This window comes from Nicotiana tabacum, chromosome 10, assembly GCF_000715075.1.
Source record: "Nicotiana tabacum cultivar K326 chromosome 10, ASM71507v2, whole genome shotgun sequence".
In the NCBI taxonomy this organism is placed as follows: domain Eukaryota; kingdom Viridiplantae; phylum Streptophyta; class Magnoliopsida; order Solanales; family Solanaceae; genus Nicotiana; species Nicotiana tabacum.
Window position 1 is genome coordinate 52703229 of NC_134089.1, and position 21378 is coordinate 52724606.

General features: G+C 37.2%; 1 pseudogene; it reads right to left on the reverse strand.

Annotated features, from left to right (window-relative positions):
* Positions 1 to 2979: 2979 nt before the first annotated feature.
* On the reverse strand, positions 2980 to 16920 carry LOC107789370 (wall-associated receptor kinase 5-like; annotated as a pseudogene).
* Positions 16921 to 21378: the final 4458 nt, after the last annotated feature.

Here is a 21378-nt window from a genome sequence, read left to right on the forward strand (position 1 = left end):
TGCAAATATAATTGATGATGCTGCTCTTAATGTAGCCAATGTTAATTCCACTATGCATTGTACCACTTCTACTACTGTGGATGATGAAGAAAGCCTTGATAGTTTTAATATTTTTTCTACATTTTGTAACACTCAAACCAGTAGCAGGAACATTGATGAACTTCAATTCTACTTGCAGAAGCAAAAAGAGCCTCGCACAAAGGAATTTTCACAGTTGGGATGGTGGCATGAGAATGGAAAACAATTTTCTGTTCTTTTCACTATGGCTCGGGACGTGCTAAATGTGCCAATTTCAACTGTTGCATCAGAGAGTGCATTTAGCCAAGCAAGACAACAACTTGGAGACACCCGTCACTCATTGGGAAGCAATGCTTTGGAAGTTTTAGTATGTTTCAAAGATTGAATTAGATGGAAACAAAGAAATCAAGGACGTGAAGACAGGGATGGGCATAATACCGACCGAACCGAAAAACCGGCCGAACCGCGAATTTCAATTTTTCGGTTTCGGTTTAATCGGTTTTTCGGTCGGTGCACGGCTTTTAAAGTTATTAATTTTCGATTTTTCGGTGCGGTTTACGATTTTTGTATTTCGGTTAAACCGAAAAACCGAAATTTTTGGGTATCAGTTCAAATTTTACATTGTTTACTTGCTCCACCAATAAGTGATATAACTAATAAGACATTAAGTGCTTCTCCCATATCATCTCTTTTATCATTATAATATCTGTAAACAATTATTATGATAATCCATGTTTATATTTGTTTACAACGACTAATACATCGAATAATAGTTTGGACAAAGATTAGCTATTTATATTTGTACTACACATATCACACTGTATTAGATACATGTATCAGTTTGAAGATGTCACAGTAATATGTCTAAGTCTTAAATGGCAAAGAATGAGCTTTCTCACCCAACAGTGAATCGTGAAATCTTAGTTTGCATATTAACTTGTCAGTTTAACTGGTGGAATTGCTCAGTTTAAGTGTTCAAGATTATTCTCATTTGAGTACTTTCATTCTTTTATGAAGTAATACTCCAATATTTATAGTATTATTTAGTAACATAGGACATTTAAAACTAGCATTTCCAGAGAAGCATAAAATTTCTTTGAACCGTTTGAAACCGAAAAAATAAACTGGTAATAACCGAATCGAACTTTAAAAAAACCGCACCGAACCGTAAATACTTTGGTTTGATTTAATTATTAATATTACAAAACCCAAAACCGATAAATCGAACCGTACTTTCATAATAACCGACCGAACCAACCGACGCCCACCCCTACGTGAAAATGTTGATAGCCCAGAAGACGAGGAACTTGGAGATATATTAACACATGGTAACCCATCCGAATTTAACACTCCAGAACAAGGCCACTCAGTTCATATTGATTATGACGAACTTATTAAGGCAATGCAAAACCTTTGAATTTACTCTTTTTTGGTTAATTTACTTGTTGTTAAATGTAAACCTTTCAATTTATAAGTTTGAATTTTGAAATAAATGTAGCACTTGCAATTTATAAGTGTAATTTTTTCCCATCTTCATTGTATTCTTTATATTAATATAACTTACAATAGTTATACAAAATACAAAAAAAAAAAAAAAATTAAAAATTACACTAACCTGGACCGGCCCGGCCCCTTGTACCCGTAACCCTTGCGGTTCATTTTTTACCCGGATGAACCCGAACCCGGTAAGCCCTAACTCGTAACCGGCCCGGACCCCAACCCGTACAGTTACTAATTTTTCCTACCCAGCCCGGCCCACTTGTTAGACACCCTTATTTTCATATCTTAGTGGGTTACCTCTAGAATGTATAAGTGGAGTCAGTGGCGGACCCAGGATTTTTATCAAGCGGGTTCAAAAAAAACATTAGAGGTCATATGTGACTAGCTAGTTTCGAACTCAAGAACATGTGGAAAATTTGAACCCTCTTTACCAACAGGCTAGGCATTTTACTTGTTTCAAGTGGGTTCAAAATTATATTTATACCTTTACTTGTCTGAAAACAGCAAAAATATACCTATATATACAGTGTTATTTTTCGATGAAGCGGGTTCATATGAACCCACTTGACTCCACGTGGGTCCGCCCCGGAGTGGAGTACGTGATGTCTTAATATAATTATTTACAAGTTCATACGGAAGAATATGTATTCAGCCCGTATAAAATGGAACAAAAAAGAGGAAGTGTATGGAGTTAAACAGGTTTGAATAGATGCAAAATACATTCATATGAAAGAGTGAGAGCAAAGAAACAGGCAAAGGTTTCACCAGGCCTGGCGCAGGGAGGCACTACACAAATAGTATCGGGTTGGTTGAAGGGGTGCAGAGAGGCACTCCGGACACACAATATCATGATAAAATCACGGGTCATAGCCATACAACAGTAGGAGCAGAGCCACGGTATATGTTATGGGTTCGGTCGAACCCAATAACTTTGTCCAAATTCTATATTTGCGGTAAGAAATATTAGGACCGAAATAATCAGGCGTCATGCGAAAGCTAGCAAAACAAACCTTCAACGACGATAAATAAGATAACAAAAGAGAAATATATCAAAAGAGACACAAACATATAATGTAGTTCGGTCAACTGACGTAAACAAAAAAGTAAAATCTATAATAAAAAGAGTACAAAATATCGAGAGAACAACCTCACGAAGAAGCAAACACAAGTAACACACTAACACTTGTCCCGTAAAGTTCCCCCCCACCCACCCAAATACGACTCTCAAACTCTTTATGGCTACGTTGTGGATGCTACTGAATGAGAATGAAGCATTTTCAATTTATAGAACTTCAAACCTTTTCCAACAAGAAAAAGGACTAGCCAAATATAGAAGAATTATATTTTCCTTCTAGAAAAAGAAAAACTCAATTATGATAAATATGTTGTTCTTTACTTCATGAGATAGAAAAACGAATTATGGTAAGAAAATCTGGACAAATATCTAACACGAAATTCATTGAATATGTACAAATTCTTAATTTAGAATGCAGTAACTTAAAAAACTAAAATTTCGAACACAGTAACTTTAAATTATGGCTCCGCTTCTGAAGAACAAAATTTCATGTCGTAGTATTTCACCTTCCTCCAGGTGCTGGTAAAGTTATATGGCTCGTTATGCTATCAATATGGATACTGTTGTGTTCATTGTAATTGTATCCGAATCCCATTCCCTCAGTACCCTGCAGTAAGGACTCTATCTCCTCTGAATTTTGATCGGTTTGAAGCCACGAGTGCTGCTTCAATCTTGATGCAGCTTCCAGTTCTGCTGCGACTTACTTCATTGAAGGTCTATCATCCCCTTTAATATTTAAGCACCTCTCTGCAAGCATAGCAACTTTTTTCAATAGCCCTGTGGTTGTATTTCTCTCATCAAAGACTATATTGTATCGAACAAATGACCCTTCTCCACTGAAGATATGAAATATAGAGCAAGACTTCTCTCTTCCTCTGGTCTATCAAAACATAGAGCCTTTCTACCAGTTAGGAGTTCTACAAGCACTACTCCGAAACTGTATACATCACTTTTTTCAGTTAGTTGACTTGTTTGCATGTATTCAGGATCTAGATATCCTAGAGTTCCTTGAACCAATGTAGATAGCTCTGTTTGATCAGCAGGAACCAACCTGGATGCTCCGAAATCGTACACTTTTGCTGTGTAGCTTTTGTCTAAAAGAATGTTGACAGACTTGATATCTCTATGGATGATTGGAGGGTAAGCAGCTGAGTGCAAGTATGAAAGTACTCCAGCGGTTTCTGCAGCTACTCTCACGCGAATGTCCAAAGAAAGATCAGAGGCCTTCACTTTATCATGTAAATGTTCAGAAAGTGTTCCATTGTTGATAAATTCATACACCAATAACGGAACTTCTGTCTCTAGGCAACAACCTAAGAGCTTAACCACATTTCTATGATTGATTTGGGAGAGGACAATGACTTCGTTTATGAATTGCTCAATCTGATCGCGATTGATTACCTTAGATTTCTTGATGGCAATGGTGCAATTATCTTTCAGATATCCTTTGTATACAGTTCCAAAACCTCCTTGACCAGTAACTCTGTCTCCGTCAAAGTCATTAGTTGCCTTTTTTAGCTCTTGGGCTGTGAAAATCTTTACTGTATTACTTGCTCCCTCTATCCCTGTGAGTCGTTGCTGTAGAATTAATCCACCGTTTTGTTGGAAAAACTTATCCTTCATCATTAACATCTTTCTCCTTTGGAATCCAGTGTATGACCAACCACATATTATAATAACCAGAAAAGCAACCCCTACTGTAACACCTGTAATATAAGATAAATTAGAATAAAGATCCAATATATATACACATATTTGTTTGTGGATTCAACATGACAGAACTCTTTCTCAGCATCAGACGTTTTAGGTCGATACAATATGTGTTTCGTGAAAAGAAAATGGTTTCCCGTTTCAAATTTCTGTTATTCAGCGAAATAACGATTTTCAAGTTCAAAAAATCCTTTTACTCATCATTACGCAGCCTTATCCTGCATTTTTGCAAGATACTGTTTCCACGGCTCGAACCCATGACCTCCTGGTCACATAACAACAACTTTACCAGTTATGCAAAGGCTCCACTTCCAACCAAGAGGTTGTGAGTTCGAGTTTCCCCAAGAGCAAGGTGGGAAGTTATTGGAGGAAAGGATGCCGAGGGTCTATTTGGAAACTGTTGCGGAAGCCAAATGTATATAGTGTGAATAAGTCACAACTACTATGCCAAAAATTATGACAGCCACCAAATAATAAATAAGACAATAAAGCAACAATAAAGGGAACACCAGAATTTACGAGGTTCGGCTAATTTTGCCTACTCCTCGGACACAACCAATATTTTATTTCACTCCAAAAATACAAGTGAAATAATACTAAAGAGAGAAGATACAAATGCCTTAAACAGATGAGAAGGCAAATGAGAGGTGTGCTTAAATCCTAAACATTAGGCTTTCTTTTATAGGGGGAAAATCCCCCCAAAATTCAAGAGCCCACCGATGTGGGACAAATTTGCCAAACTTCAACAAATCTCCACCTTGGCAAAATTCCACATCTTCAATTTTCTCTCAATAACAAATTTTGATTGTGTCTTCATCTTTGATCTTCAGTTTTCAACAATGTTGATCAAATCCAAACAATGTTGAAACTTGACCGCAGTCACCACCTTTGTCAGCATATCAGCAGGATTCTCTGTAGTATGAATTTTCTTCACCGTGACTCCACCTTCTTCTATGATTTCTCGTACGAAATGATACCGAACATCAATGTGCTTCGTCCTTGCATGATACACTTGGTTCTTCGCTAATTGAATAGCACTTTGACTATCACAAAAAATTGTGATACCTTTTTGTTCAACACCAAGCTCCTTTAGCAATCCTTGAAGCCAAATTGCCTCTTTCACAGCCTCTATAATAGCCATGTACTCTGCCTCTGTTGTAGACAAAGCAACTGTTGACTGCAAAGTAGACTTCCAACTAACTGGTGCCTTTGCAAAAGTAAACACATAACCAGTAGTTGATCTTCGTTTGTCCAGATCACCCGCAAAATCTGAGTCACAATATCCAACTACAGACTGATTGTCTTCCTGCTCAAAAACTAACCCGACATCTACAGTATTATGAATATACCGTAGAATCCACTTCACATCTTGCCAATGCTCCTTCCCTGGATTGTGCATATATCTGCTAATAACTCCAACAGCTTGTGAAATGTCAGGCCTTGTGCAAACCATTGCATACATCAAGCTACCAACAGCATTTGCGTATGGTACCTTTGACGTATACTTTCGTTCAGCTTCATCCATTGGCGACATAGTAGTACTTAGCTTAAAATGGGAAACAAGTGGAGTACTAACTGGCTTAGTCTTGTCATCTATGCCAAAACGTTGAAGTACTCTCTTCAAATATTCCTTTTGAGATAAACAGAGTTTCTTTGAACGTCTATCTCTAATTATCTCCATGCCAAGAATTTTCTTTGCCTCACCCAAATCCTTCATCTCGAACTCCTTCTTCAGTTGAATCTTGAACTTATCAATTTCTTCCAAATTCTTGGAAGCTATCAACATATCATCAACATATAGGAGAAGATATACAAAGGAACCATCTTTAAGCTTGTGCAAATACACACAATGATCGTATTTGCTTCTCTTGTACCCTTGCCGCAACATAAACTCGTCAAATCGCTTGTACCATTGTCTAGAAGATTGTTTCAATCCGTACAATGATTTTTCAAGTTTGCACACCATATTTTCTTTTCCAGCAACTTTGAATCCTTCTGGCTGAGTCATGTAGATTTCCTCCTCCAAGTTTCCATGTAAAAACGCAGTTTTTACATCCATCTGAACTAGTTCCAAATCTAATTGTGCTACCAAAGCCAACATAATTCTAATGGAGGAATGTTTTACAACTGGAGAAAACACTTCATTGTAATCAATTCCCTCCTTTTGAGCATATCCTTTGGCCACCAATCTTGCTTTGTAGCGAACATCTACTTGGTTAGGAAATCCTTCCTTCTTTGCAAATACCCATTTGCACCCAATTGCTTTCTTTCCTTTCGGGAGATTGGCCAATCTCCATGTATGATTCTGATGAAGGGACTGTATTTCATCATTCATGACAATCCTCCACTTATCTTCTTCTGAACTTTGGACTGCATTTTTATAAGTGGTAGGAACATCATCAGCTACAATTGAGGTTGCACAAGCAACCGTCTCTATGAGACGAACAGGTTTCGTTATTGTTCTTTTTGGCCTGCTGGTTGCTATTGATTCAAGTTGTTGTTGAGGTTCCTGAGTGGGAATCTCCTCTACTGGCTCTCCTTCCAGAGGGTAATCTTCATTTGTTTCCTCCTCTGCTTCTTGTGTAGGAAAAATAAATTTTCCCTCAAACTCCACCTGCTTAGAAGCACCTTTATTTTGTTTGGTGTCTTCTGTTACCTTATTTACCATAGCAGATTCATCAAAGGTAACATCTCTGCTGAATATTAATTTCTTTGTCATAGGACACCATAAGCGATATCCTTTGACTCCAGAAGTAATTCCCATAAAAATAGCCTTCTTTGCCCTTGGATCCAATTTTGACTCCGTCATATGATAATATGCAGTTGAGCCAAACACGTGCAAAGAGTTATAATCTACAACAGGTTTTCCATACCATTTTTCAAATGGTGTCTTGTCATCAATAGCAGCAGATGGTAAGCTATTAATGAGGTGGCATGCATATGTAACTGCCTCAGCCCAAAATTCTTTGCCCAAGCCAGCATTGGACAACATACACCGTACCTTCTCCAGCAAGGTCCGGTTCATACGTTCTGCCACTCCATTCTGTTGTGGTGTATGTCTAATAGTGAAGTGTCGGACGATGCCATCATTTTCACAGACCTTATTGAAATGATCACTTTTGTATTCACCTCCATTGTCTATGTGAATACACTTGATCCTCTTGCCTGTTTGATTCTCCACCATCGTCTTCCATTTGAGAAAAATTCCCAACACTTCATCTTTGCTCTTCATTGTATACACCCATACTCTTCGGGAAAAATCATCACAAAGGTTACAAAATAGTGCTTCCCACCCAATGAAGGTGTTTTGGAAGGACCCCAAACATCAGAGTGTACATAATCCAAAATGCCTTTAGTATTATGGATCGCTGTACCAAATTTAACCCTTGTCTGTTTCACTTTGACACAATGCTCACAAAACTCCAAGTTGCAAGCCTTTACTCCTTTTAACAATCCTTGATCTGATAGAGTTTTCAAGGATTTTCCTCCAGCATGTCCCAAGCGCATGTGCCATAGCTTGGTTGCTTCTGCCTCTTTGTCGTCACTGGATGTCACTGTCACTGTCCCAATAACTGTACTGCCACGATAGCGGTACATATTATTATTCTTCCGATTAGCCTTCATTACTACTAGTGCACCGGAGCATACTCTCATCACTCCATTTTCTGCAATGATTTTGAACCCTTTTGATTCTAGGCTCCCACAGAGATGAGATTCTTCTTCAAATCCGGTACATATCGAACATCTATCAATGTTCTGATCATTCCATCATGGTTCCTTAATCGTATTGAACCAATGCCATATGAGGTAAGAGGGCTGTTATCCGCTGTGTGGACGACTCCATATTCTCCTTCTTGAAATTCCACGAACCAGTCCCTGTTGGGACACATATGATAGCTACAAGCCGAGTCCATCAACCATATGTCTGATGATGTTGATGACTCTGTTGTAACTAATGAGAAGTCTGAATCATCACAATCAGCTACATTTGAATCCATAATAGCCTTTCCATTGTTATGTTTGGCCTTATTCTTCAACTTCGGACAGTCTTTCTTCCAGTGCCCTTTTTCTCGACAAAAGGCACATTCATCTTTGCTGGGTCCGGATCTTGACTTGGATCTTCCCTTCTTTGTCCTCGTTTGATTTTGAGGACGACCCCTCACAAACAGTGCTTCTCCTTCTCCGCTCTTCTGTTTTTCTCGCTTTCTTTGTTCATAGCTGTACAAAGCCGAACAAACTTCTCTAAGAGAAATTTCGTCATTTCCATGGAGTAGAGTAGTTTCAAGGTGCTCGTACTCATCAGGAAGTGACGCCAACAACATTAAGGCCAAGTCACCATCATCATAAGTTGTATCCATATTTTGCAAATCTGTGACCAACTTATTGAAACTGGTGATATGTTCATTCATCGTGGTATCAGGAACATAGGTGAAGTGAAACAGTCTCTTCTTCATGTACAATTTATTTTGACTGTTTTTCTTCAAAAATTTATCCTCCAGTGCTTTCCATAATTTACTTGCAGAAGTTTCCTTTGTGTATGGATATTTCTGCTCTCTAGCAAGGTAGGATCGAATGGTACCGCAAGCAACACGGTTGATAATTCTCCAATCTTCTTCTCCAATAACATCTGGTTTCTTTTCTTCAATGGCCAGATCTAGCCCTTGTTGAAAAAGGACATCTAGAACCTCGCCTTGCCACATCCCAAAATGCCCGGACCCGTCAAATATTTCGACCGCAAATTTCGCATTTGACACAATTCTTGTCATAAGCGAAGATGCCAATGATGACGTATTGTTGACACTTGATGTAGATTTTTCTTGTTTATTGTCTCCCATCTTTGACACAAATATTATTTAATAGCTGACGACACAAATCAAGATTATTCCTTTCTGATGTAGAAGATCAGACTAAGCTGCAACCACAGAGCATACTCAGACAGAACCTTGACTCAGTTACCAAGATAAATCTTTTCTGATGTGGAAGATCAGACTATGCTGCAACCACAGAGCATACTTAGACAGTACCTTGGCTCTGATAGCAATTGTTGCGGAAGCCAAATGTATATAGTGTGAATAAGTCACAACTACTATGCCAAAAATTATGACAGCCACCAAATAATAAATAAGACAATAAAGCAACAATAAAGGAAACACCAGAATTTACGAGGTTCGGCTAATTTTGCCTACTTCTCGGACACAACCAATATTTTATTTCACTCCAAAAATACAAGTGAAATAATACTAAAGAGAGAAGATACAAATGCCTTAAACAGATGAGAAGGCAAATGAGAGGTGTGCTTAAATCCTAAACATTAGGCTTTTTTTATAGGGGGAAAATCCCCCCAAAATTCAAGAGTCCGCCGATGTGGGACAAATTTGCCAAACTTCAACAGAAACAGCCCCTCTATCCCAAGACAGGGGTAAGGTCTGCGTACACACTACCCTCCCCAGACCCCATTAAGTGGGATTATACTGGGTGGTTGTTGTTGTGGTTGTTGATACTGATAACTGAAGAAAATACCTGGTGAAGTCATTTGTTGACTCGTCTATTGACATAGATAAATTTCTTTTTTAAATGTTATAAGTTTAAAACTAAGTTGCAAATAACCAATTCGACATGAAACTTATATTGAAACAGAAAATTATCACCTGAATTTAGAACAAGCAAAGTATGGTACTACATTATGTGAATTCTAACTTATGCTAACTGCTTTAATTTCACTACAAGAAAAAACAATATTTGTGATGGAAGAATCCGTCACAAATTTGAGCGCCAGTAGAATAAACCGTCAGAAATCAATCCCAAATTCCGTCACCAATTGATGAATTCCGTTGTAAAACTGTCACAAATCCGTCATAAATATTCTCATCACAAGTATGTTTTTTCTTGTAGTGTTTTACTTTTTCTGTTTAGTTGTGGAAGAAATAATCCAACAAGTAGTATTTGACGGGCTTCTCCACCAATGAAGGATTACAATTAACCTGTTGCGCGCTGAATTTCAAATAAGTTAAGAACGGTACCTATAACAAGATAATCATGAAATTTTCTAGGATTGTCACGATTGCATTCAGTACCATCGCCACTGAAATTTGGAGGGCATGTGCATGTATAGTTCCCTTCTGTATTCTTGCAAATGGCATCTTTGGCACACCTATAATCTTGTTTTCGATCTACACATTCGTCAATATCTGCAGACTCGTCGAGCACAAAAATAAGACAACGTGACACAAACTATTAATTTGCAGAAAATAGAGTATCTTTACTCCTAATCATTTTGACTTCCTTTGAAAATTCAGCTGAAGTGAAGAAAAAGAGAAGTAAATGGTGGAGGGTCGGAGGGAAGTTTTAAGGTTTATAAGGTGTAACAATAAGTGCAGAAAGTAAGCTAATACAGTATAATGAATTGTGAATGGATTCTCATTTTTTCCAAAAAGATTAATGTCCTGCAAATTTATTGTAAGGAAAGTAACAACAACAACATAGAATTAGTCTGCACCTTCCCACAACCAGAGGGAAAAACAGATAAAATTAAAACATAGTAGTAGAAATTTAATTAGGAGATTCACAAATATGTAGAGAGGGGAATGAATTAGCAATATGAGAGTATTCACATATACATACCTTGGCAACCATCATCCAAGTATGGATTACCATCATATCCTTGCATGCAGAAACAACGATATCCATTTGAATTATCACAACACTCACTGTTGTTACTGTTGAGGAAGCGTGTCAAGATAATAGAAAGAAAAGGATATTTAGGAGAGAAACAATAAATTGCACAAGACAAGACAAGACAAGATTTACGTGGTTCAGCAATTTTTGTCTACTCCACGGCCACACAAAGAATAGTTCTTTATTAATTGAAGAGAGAAACAAGAAGTTTTTGGGATGTTCTACAAATGAAAATGTAGACTCCTATTTATAGGCATTTGAATGCCCTGCCGAGGTAAGCGCTTACATCATAAGAATGCCGATGTAAGCGCTTACATCATAAGAATGCTGAGGTAAGCGCTTACATCACAAGAATGTTGATGTAAGCGCTTACATCATATTTTCATCTCTTTTTTATTTTTCTTTCTTTTGTTTTGTCTACTTTCACATACAAAAATAGGTTTGGTCCTATCAATCTCCCCCTCAAACCTATGTTACATCAAGAAAGAAAATAAAAAAAGATTTGCTATTCTCTGGTGGCGCCTTCAAGCTATCAGTCTTGAAGGCTAACTGAGGCAGTGCACAGCCTCAGTTTATCAACACCGACAACTTTGGTCAACATGTCTGACGGGTTCTTTGATCCTGGTACCTTCTGTAGGGAAAGAGTTCCTTCATTTATTAACTCTCGGATATGATGATACCTCAACTGGATATGTTTCGATCTTGCATGAAACACTAGATTCTTGGCAAGAAGAATTGCATTCTGGCTATCGCTGAAAAGCTCACAATTGTCCTGCTCTTTACCTAGCTCTTTAAGAAAATTCTTGAGCCAAATCATCTCTTTTCCAGCTTCTGAGATTGCCATGTACTCTGCTTCAGTGGTAGATAGAGCAACACTTTTCTGAAGTTTGGACATTCAACTAACAGTAGTACCACCCAAGGTGAACACGTAGCCCGTGGTACTTTTTGGACTATCCAGATCGCCGCCTAAATTTGCATCAGCAAAACCTTGTAAGATAATATTGCTCTTTTTAAAATAAAGTGTCATACCTGAGGTGCCTTTGAGATATCGCAATATCCATTTTACACCTTCCCAATGCTCCTTTCCTGGATCTAACATGTATCTACTCACAACTCCAACAACATGGGCTATGTCAGGTCTAGTGCAAACCATAGCATACATCAAACTTCCTACTGCTGAAGCATACGGAACTTTGGACATGTACTTCCTTTCTTCGTCTGTCTTAGGTGATTGGTCCTTTGACAGATTTAGATGGATTCTGAGTGGTGTGCTTCTGGTCTTTGCATCATGAAGACTAAACCTGCTTAATACCTTCTGTATGTACTTTTCTTGAGACAATTTTAAGGTTTCTTCCGACCTATTTCTGCTAATCCTCATCCCAAGAATTTGCTTAGCTAGTCCTAAGTCTTTCATTTCAAACTCCTCTGTCAGTTGTTGCTTAACCAAATTGATCTCATTTGTGCTAGATCCTGCAATTAGCATATCATCAACGTACAACAGTAAAATAATATAGGATTCATCAAGATTTTTGATATAACAGCAATGGTCCATCTCACATCGTGTGAAAATATTTTTATGCATGAATCCATCAAATTTCTTGTACCATTATCGGGGAGCTTGTTTCAAACCATACAAACTCTTCTTCAACTTACACACAAGGTTTTCTGTACCAGAAACTTGAAAACCTTCAGGTTGCTTCATGTAGATGTCTTCTTCAAGGTCACCATGCAAGAAAGCAGTTTTAACATCTAGCTGCTCCAAATGCAAATTTTCTACACCTACGATACTTAGCACCAACCTGATAGTAGTTAATTTGACTACAGGAGAGAAGATCTCGGTGTAGTCAATTCCTTCCTTCTGCTGAAAGCCTTTTACTACTAATCGTGCTTTGTATCTCTTCTTACCATCATGCTCTTCCTTGACTCTGTACACCCACTTGTTCTGCAATGCCTTCTTTCCTTTTGGTAACTCCGTAAGTATGCACTTATCAGAGCTTATCACCTGCATTGCTTCAACAAATTGCTCTGGTTCTCCAGCATCAGTAAGAAGTAAATAGTGAAGAGAGAGAGTTAACCTATCTGAAGCATTCGTGACTCTTTTAGATCTCCTCAATGTAGGTTCATGAGTAACAGACTCCTAATTTGATTCAGGTCCTGATTCCAGATTTGGTTCTGCATTTGATTCTATCTCTGGTTCCGGTTCTGGTTCTGATCCAGGTTCGGCTTCTAGTTCTTCTTCAAATTCGGCTTCTGGTTCTTCATCTTCAATTTTAGAATCAGTTGTAATCCCTCTAGCCACTTCATTTTCTGAGATTTCTTCTAACTCAACTATTTCAGACATTGTCTGTTTGCTGGTGTTGGTTGGTTCTACTTCAAGCTTGTCCTTGTACATCACATTTTCATTAAATGTGACATTCCTGTGTCTTAGGATCTTTCTATTCTGATCATCCCAAAACCGATAACCAAAATTATCATCACCATAGCCAATAAAGAAACATTTTTTGGCTTTAGGATCAAGCTTATCTCTATCATTAGAGTTTACACGCACATAAGCAACACAACCAAAAAATTCCATATGTGAGAGAGTTACCTTCTTTCCTGTCCATACCTCCTCGGGAATTTCAAAATTCAGTGGTACAAAGGATCTCCTATTTATGAGGTAAACTGCCGTGTTAACAGCCTCAGCCCAAAAATACTTCGGCAATCCAGAATGTATTCTCATACTTCTGGCTCGTTCATTCAGGGTTCTGTTCATCCTCTCAGCAATACCATTTTGTTCGGGTGTTCCAGGAACTGTCTTGATCATTCTGATCCCATTCTCCAAGCAAAATGCTTTGAACTCTTGGCTATCATACTCTCTTCCATTGTCAGACTTCAGACATTTTAACTTTAGACTTGTCTGATTTTCAGCTTCAGCTTTCCATCTTTTAAAGGTAACAAACACATCAGATTTATTTTTCAGAAAATAAACTCATACCTTTCTTGTGGAATCATCAATGAAGGTGACATAATAGCGTGAGCCTCCTAGAGAAGTTACAGGAGCTGGTCCCCACACATCTGTATGCACTAGTTCCAGCTTCTCTTTCTTTGGCGTCCTTCCCACCTTTGAGAAACTAACTCTCTTTTGTTTCCCGTAAATGTAATCTTCGCACAAACCTAATTCAACATGTTTTAGGTTTGGCAACTTTTCTTTGGATGCCAAAAGCTTCATTCCCTTCTCACTCATATGCCCGAGCCTCCGGTGCCACAATGTTGTATCACGACCATGATCAACCGTTGCTATAGTATCTCTTTCTATTGCAGTTGCATACAGTGTTCCCCTTTTGAAGTCACGTACCACAACCAAATTCCCTTTGGTTATCTTCCACAATCCATTGCCAAATGTTGTTGTATATCCTTCATCGTCAATCTGACCCATAGATATCAGATTTTTCTTAAGGCCAGGAACATGTCGTACATTTTGCAATTTCCATAGCGTGCCTTGTGAAGTCTTTATATGAACTTCACCTTTTCCGGCAATGTCGAGAGGTTCGTCGTCTGCTAGATAAACTTTTCCAAATTTTCCAGCAATATAACTATGCAATAATTCTTTGCATGATGTAGAGTGAAAGGATGCACCTGAGTTCAGAATCCAAGATTCGACTGGACTGTCTGCACAACAAATTAGTGCATCACCAACTTGTTCAGCAATTACATTTGCTGAATTTTCTTCCTTCTTCTTCTTTGGTTCTCTACACTGGTTACTGTAGTGACCCTTTTTATCGCAATTCCAACAAGTAATGTCCTTGCGATTTTTGGATTGTCCTCTTCTCCTTGACTTTGATCTGCCACGACCATAACTCTGTCCTCTTTGGTTGATTCTCTCCCTGCTTTCGGTACTAAAAGAAGATCCTGGGGAATCACTTGATTCTCTTCGGCGAATATCTTCGCTTAGAACCAAGTCTCTAATATCATTCAATTTGAGTTTGGTACTTCCTAATGAACTGCTAACTGCAGTTACTATTGCAGACCAACTCTCCGGTAGAGATGATAGTAGAATCAACGCCCTGATTTCGTCATCAATTGTTATATTAACAGAACTCAACTGAGTTAATATTGTATTAAACTCATTGATATGTTCCGTGACTGATCCACCTTCTGTCATTTTTAAGTTGAACAATCGACGCATCAAATAGACTTTATTTGAAGTAGATGGCTTCTCATACATATTTGATAACGTTTTCATCAGGCCTGTAGTGGTCTTCTCGTTAATGATGTTAAACGCCACATTTCGTGTTAGCGTCAAACGAATCACACCAAGAGCTTGACGATCTAATAGATCCCAATCCACTTTGGACATAGTCTCCGATTTCACCTCGGTCAGAGGTAAGTGTAATTTTTTCTGGTACAAATAGTCCTCTATTTGCATTTTCCAGAATCCAAAATCTTTGCCATTGAACTTGTCAATCTTAACCTTCCCTTCTTCCGATGCCATTTTTCACAAAAACAATTTATGTGAATAGTGCTTGTGAATAGTAACGATGATCAATAGTGTCGCACTATTCTTGTGAATAGTATCTGCACCAATACTGTACTTTTCTACCAGAATTACACTGTCTGTGCTCTGATACCAGTTGTTGAGGAAGTGTGTCAAGATAATAGAAGGAAAATGATATTTAGGAGAGAAACAATAAATTGCACAAGACAAGACAAGATTTACGTGGTTCGACAATTTTTGCCTACTCCACGGCCACACAAAGAATAGCTCTTTATTAATTGAAGAAAGTTTTTGGGATGTTCTACAAATGAAAATGTAGACTCCTATTTATAGGCATTTGAATACCCTGTCGAGGTAAGCGCTTACATCATAAGAATGCCGATGTAAGCGCTTACATCATAAAAATGTCGAGGTAAGCGCTTACATCACAAGAATGTCGATGTAAGCGCTTACATCATATTTTCATCTCTTTTTGATTTTTCTTTCTTTTGTTTTGTCTACTTTCACATGCAACAATAGGTTTGGTCCTATCGGTTACTCTTACATGCATATGCTGTCGAGTTTCTCTTAGCCATTTCACATGTTTCTCTACCAATTACCCAATCTAACACAAGAGGAAGCTTCTGTTTACTCTGCAAACTGCTAAGGTAATTCTTAGAAAAGTTAAAAGCAGTTTCTTCAACTACAAAAGCAAAGCTGCAACTATCACTAGGCCTGCCTTTCACACCAGTATAATTATAGTAGCTGCTTTGTGTTATGTTGACATTCCATGCTCCCTTAGGGATGGATGTCTGGCAACAACCAACACCGGAACACTCACCATCATTAGCAACCTCCTCAATACTATTGCACATGGACATGCATCCTGTTATGTACTCACTGATGTTATAATAACCCTGAACAATAGCATACGTGTCACAGCCAACTGCGATGAACTTATTCGCGGTGTAGTTCACAGTTAACAATGGTGGTAATATTATCATTGGCTTGGTGTTGTTTGCACTTACCCCATCTTGATAACAATCTCTGGATATGAAGTTTAAGACCTTAAGTTGCCCAGCTAGAGATATGTCTGTGATTTCAATAGTGCTATGCTCTAAAAAAGGCTTGGGAGGTTGGAAAGAGTAATGACAAGTGACAAGGAACTGAGGGTTTAGATAGCAATCTTGGGTCATTCCAAATGGGAAAGGGATGCTGACATTGCCACAACTTTCATTGCAGTTAGCTTTTGCAATTCTTGGTAGCATAGCAGAAGATAGTGAAAAGCAAATTAGCACCATTAGTGTGATAAGATCAAGTGCTACCATCACAAAATTAGGAGCCATGTTAAAAGAGATATGTATGTGTGTGGTGATTTTTGATACTTCGATTCGCCAGCCCATTGATAATCCTTTAATAGATGTTTGTTGGAAGGACCAGGTCACTGAAATAGAGTGTCAACTACGTTAGAATTTTAATGTGGATATAGAGAGTTGACTGACTTTATGCAGCAAGTTATTGAAAATATAGTTCTACTAGTACAGAATAATTTCCAGAGATTAGTCAGTCAATGGCTACTTTCCGCTTGGAGGAAGGTGAGAATGAGCCAGTGCTGCCACTATCATGCTTTAACTTTTTGCTGGAATATTATACTGGATTTAATCATAGATTAAGCAAAGCAAAGCTTCAGTGGGTATTGCACACTCCTACTTAATATACAGGCAATTTTATCTTTAGATCACATGGCTAATTTTGTTAGTGTCTTTGTTTCAATTTATGTGAACCTATTTACTTTTTAATGTGTCAAAAAGAATGAATCTTTTCCTTATTTGAAAACAATTTACAAAATACATTGGTTTATAACCACACAAAATATATGTGACTCATTTTACACCACAAATACAAAAAAATTCTCTCTTTTCTTAAACTCCGTACCCAATCAAAATCCAATAGCCGCTCTAGAGTAACAGCTGAGATGATACTCTATACGTTGTTCCAATCAATAACACAACAATTAATCCTTATGCTTGTCCTCGTGTCAAAGGTTCATAGAATAATGAAATCCCAAGGAATAAAAAAAGGGATGTGTACATTATAGCTGGCTGGATTCACTGTTTATTTTTCTTAGCCGGCATACATAAACTATACATCATTATACACATATTATACACGAATTATTGTATATTTTTCAGTTAATTTTAGTTTAAGCGGTTAGGTGGGAGATGTTGTAAATCTTACGGAAAATACTTGATCACGAAACATCTAGGGAATTCTTCAAAGTTTGAGGCGTGTCAGAGACACTATCTTTAACGACATTTCACCAGGCTTGGGTGTATCCCCCGGGATTCAACAAACTCTTCTAGTATAAAACTAGGAGCAAAAACTAACAAAGATTTATTCTTGGTGGAAATCCAATAGAAGGAAGAAGAATATTTTCTGTATATTTGGTCACTTTAAAAAGGAAAGAACGTGTGTATATATAGGTGAATAGAATCAAGAGGTTATAATGGATGAGTAATGGTCTAACAATTACACATATGGAATAGTGACAAATTATTGTATCAAATAATAAAGCCCGCAAATGTCTATAAAATATGTCTAGATACTTTCGGAAAATATGAATCAGGACACTTCTTTTGAGATCACATATTCACATTTTTCTAACAATTCCCTACATATCAATCTTAAAAGGAGTATAATGATAGAATATTTTGTTGGATTTTCTATATATGAGCACAATGCATCGAATTTGGTGTCTCGTAGACTATGAACCAGACATAGAAAATAAGATTAAGCTTACAGAACAATTGGTGAAGTTTAGAACTTATATGAATCAAAAATTCTTTTGTAAGCCCAAGGTCTTATCTATCACATTATACTCGCACAATTTTTGTCGTTATCACGGTTTGTGCTAAGAGGCCATGCGCGCACCTTGTTTTGAATGCTCTAGAAATTTTGCCACAAATTTCATAGGAGTGGCCATACTCCACACTTATATAGGTCCATCCATCAAGTATATTTTGCAGTGCAATACACCGCCTATGGATTAACATTTTAATAACTCAACCTCACATTTCTTGTAGTCTTCCACTATATACGTACACCATAGAAAGAAACACAATCTAATAGTGCATATTTTATCAACTAATGAATTGGTATTACCCATATGAACATAATTCATGGGATCTCCAACCACATAGGTTGGGTTACCATTAGTGCTGATATATCTCAATTTGACAAAAGTCTCATTTGCCTCGATGTTTCATTTATAAGTCAACGGATCGGGCAATCCTCTTTTAACTACACATTATATTTACAAAAAAGTTCTCATCTCTAAACAATTGCTTTATCATATTAAATCTTAAGAAAATATGTTTACTCTTCCCATGAAAGACTTATTTTCTTACGATGGCTATTGCGCTTTGGCAATCACAATTCATCAATACAAATATTATCAGTTTAATTCCTAATGGAATACTCGCCAAGAGGTTGCTTAATCAGCCTAATTGCCTAGCAATTTTAATACTACAATATCCCACCAAAAGGTGGTCACACAATCACTAGTAAATTTTTTCTCATCTGAATCATAGATTCAATATTATCAATGTATCCTTCTAACACAATAGAAAATTCACATATAGGATACTAACTCACAATACTCCTCAAATAAGACATAAAATAATCTCAAATAAAAGAAGCTTGGATTCCATACAAGTAATTTTGAAATGTTTAACACATATTAGAATTTATTTTCTTTTGGTATCTTTCATATTCAAATACTAGGGATATGTATGGGTGTGGTGATTTTTGGTACTTCGATTCGCCAGCCCATTGATAATCCTTCAATGGATGTTTGTTGGAAGGACCAGGTCACTGAAATAGAGTGACAACTACGTTAGCATTTTAATGTGGACTATGTATAGAGAGTTGACTGACTTTATGCAACAAGTTATTGAGAATATCTTCTACTAGTACAGAGTAATTTCCAAATTCCAGAGATTAGTCAATCAATGGCTACTTTGAATAGCTTCATCAACTAGAAGTCTTTTCTGGATCAATCTCAACATGAATAAAGATACTTTAAAGGAATATTTCGATGCCAAATCATGTTAGAAGTGAAGGAACTAAGCCTCTATTTCCTCATATGTTGCCAAGCTAATTTGCATGAAAAAACAAATGTAGTATTAATAGTCCATCCTAGCAAGTCTTCTCAACCATAATTGATCTCAGTTAATTGAATAGTAGTGACAATATACTCAGGGAGAATATCTCTAAGTTTGGTGACATTCCGTTTCCCTCCCATAATGAAATTAGTCACGAGAATGTTTCTAGGGGCATTTTGATATTGGATAACATTGGCCAATGCACTCCTACCAATTCCAGTTGTCCCACCAGAAGGACGTTGATGACATTCAAATTCACTACTAAAAATAAATGGACACGGTCACATATACTATAATTTATGCAATTATAAGTCGGGGTCGAATCTCACAGAGACAATATGTAGGCAATTAGGCGTGTAAGAGAATTATCACTTGTTATGCAATGTCAAACACTTAGAATAGTTTTTGAGAAAATATTTATAACTAAATGCGAAAATGTAAACTAACCTAGAAAACAAGTAAAATAATCAATGGCTACAAGCATGGATACACGGGGAATTACACTCAAGTAACGATCCAATATATTTCACGATTTTACAAATATGAGCGAGTTTATGTTAATTAGCCTCGGGTAATAATTCTATATTAGCTTCTTCCGAAGACTAACAAAACTTCCTAATTGAATTATCCCTAAAACAATTAAGAGATTAAGTACACCCGATTATGGCTACAAGTAGTTCAATCCTATCCCTAGGTAGAATCTATAAAGTGAGGGTTAAAGCCTCAAGTTCTTGTTAATTAATCTTTCCCAACCCCAAATAATCTTTCCTAAAATTAATTCGAAGTAAATGGGTGAGTCCTAGGACTAGCTAATTCCTTTGGAAATATTAAAGAACAAGAATAATTAAAGAAACAATAACTCACTTCATAATAAATGAAAATCGTTCAATACGTAAGCACAACAAGATATTCAATCCACACTTTAAATATGAAAATTTCCATAAACAAGATTCAAGTGTTGAAAAAAATACTACACACTTAGATATACAATACAAAGCAAGGAAATGAAGAAATGAACATAAATGGGTAAGAAATTCTCAACCAAAAGCTTCAAATCTTCAAGACTCAAGTGTGTGTGCAAGAACCCTAGCTTCAAAAACTAGTTTTCTCTCTAGTCTAAGGACTAAAAATAATCCAAAGATATTTTACAATGAGCTAAGTCGGGTATTAAATGGTTTGGGGCCAAAAAATATGAAATTATAGAAGTACCCAGAGCTGAAGCGCGATCATCGCATTTGCGAAGCAAAGTTCGCATTTGCGAATATTGACTTTCCTGTTGACCTTCCCATTTGCGATAAAGATTTCGCACTTGCGAAGGTTGACTGCCTAGTTTGACTTTGCATTTGCGAAGACCTTTTTTGCATTTGCGAACATTGCTTGACTGGCTTGACTTCGCATTTGCGAAGTCCTTTCTCGCATTTGCGAAGACTGCTTTGTCGCATTTCCTAGGTCTATGTCGCAATTGCGACATCGGAGCCCATTTCCCATATTTTCTTCTTTTCAGCTTCTTTTTGACTCGTTTTCACTTAGTTTCTTCAAGATCACTTCTAAATCACATAAAACCTATAATATAGAAGTAAACGATACTAAACACATGATTTTATCACTTAAGCATAGCAAAATTTAAGCTTAAAAACATAATAAGTAGGTAAAATACTAACTTATCAGACATCAGACCATTGCCAATCCTCCACAGGATGGATTTTTCAGCTTCAACCTTAGTATCCATCGATCTCTTCCATGTGTGGGACTGGCCATAAGACCAATTCCTCTGAACATGA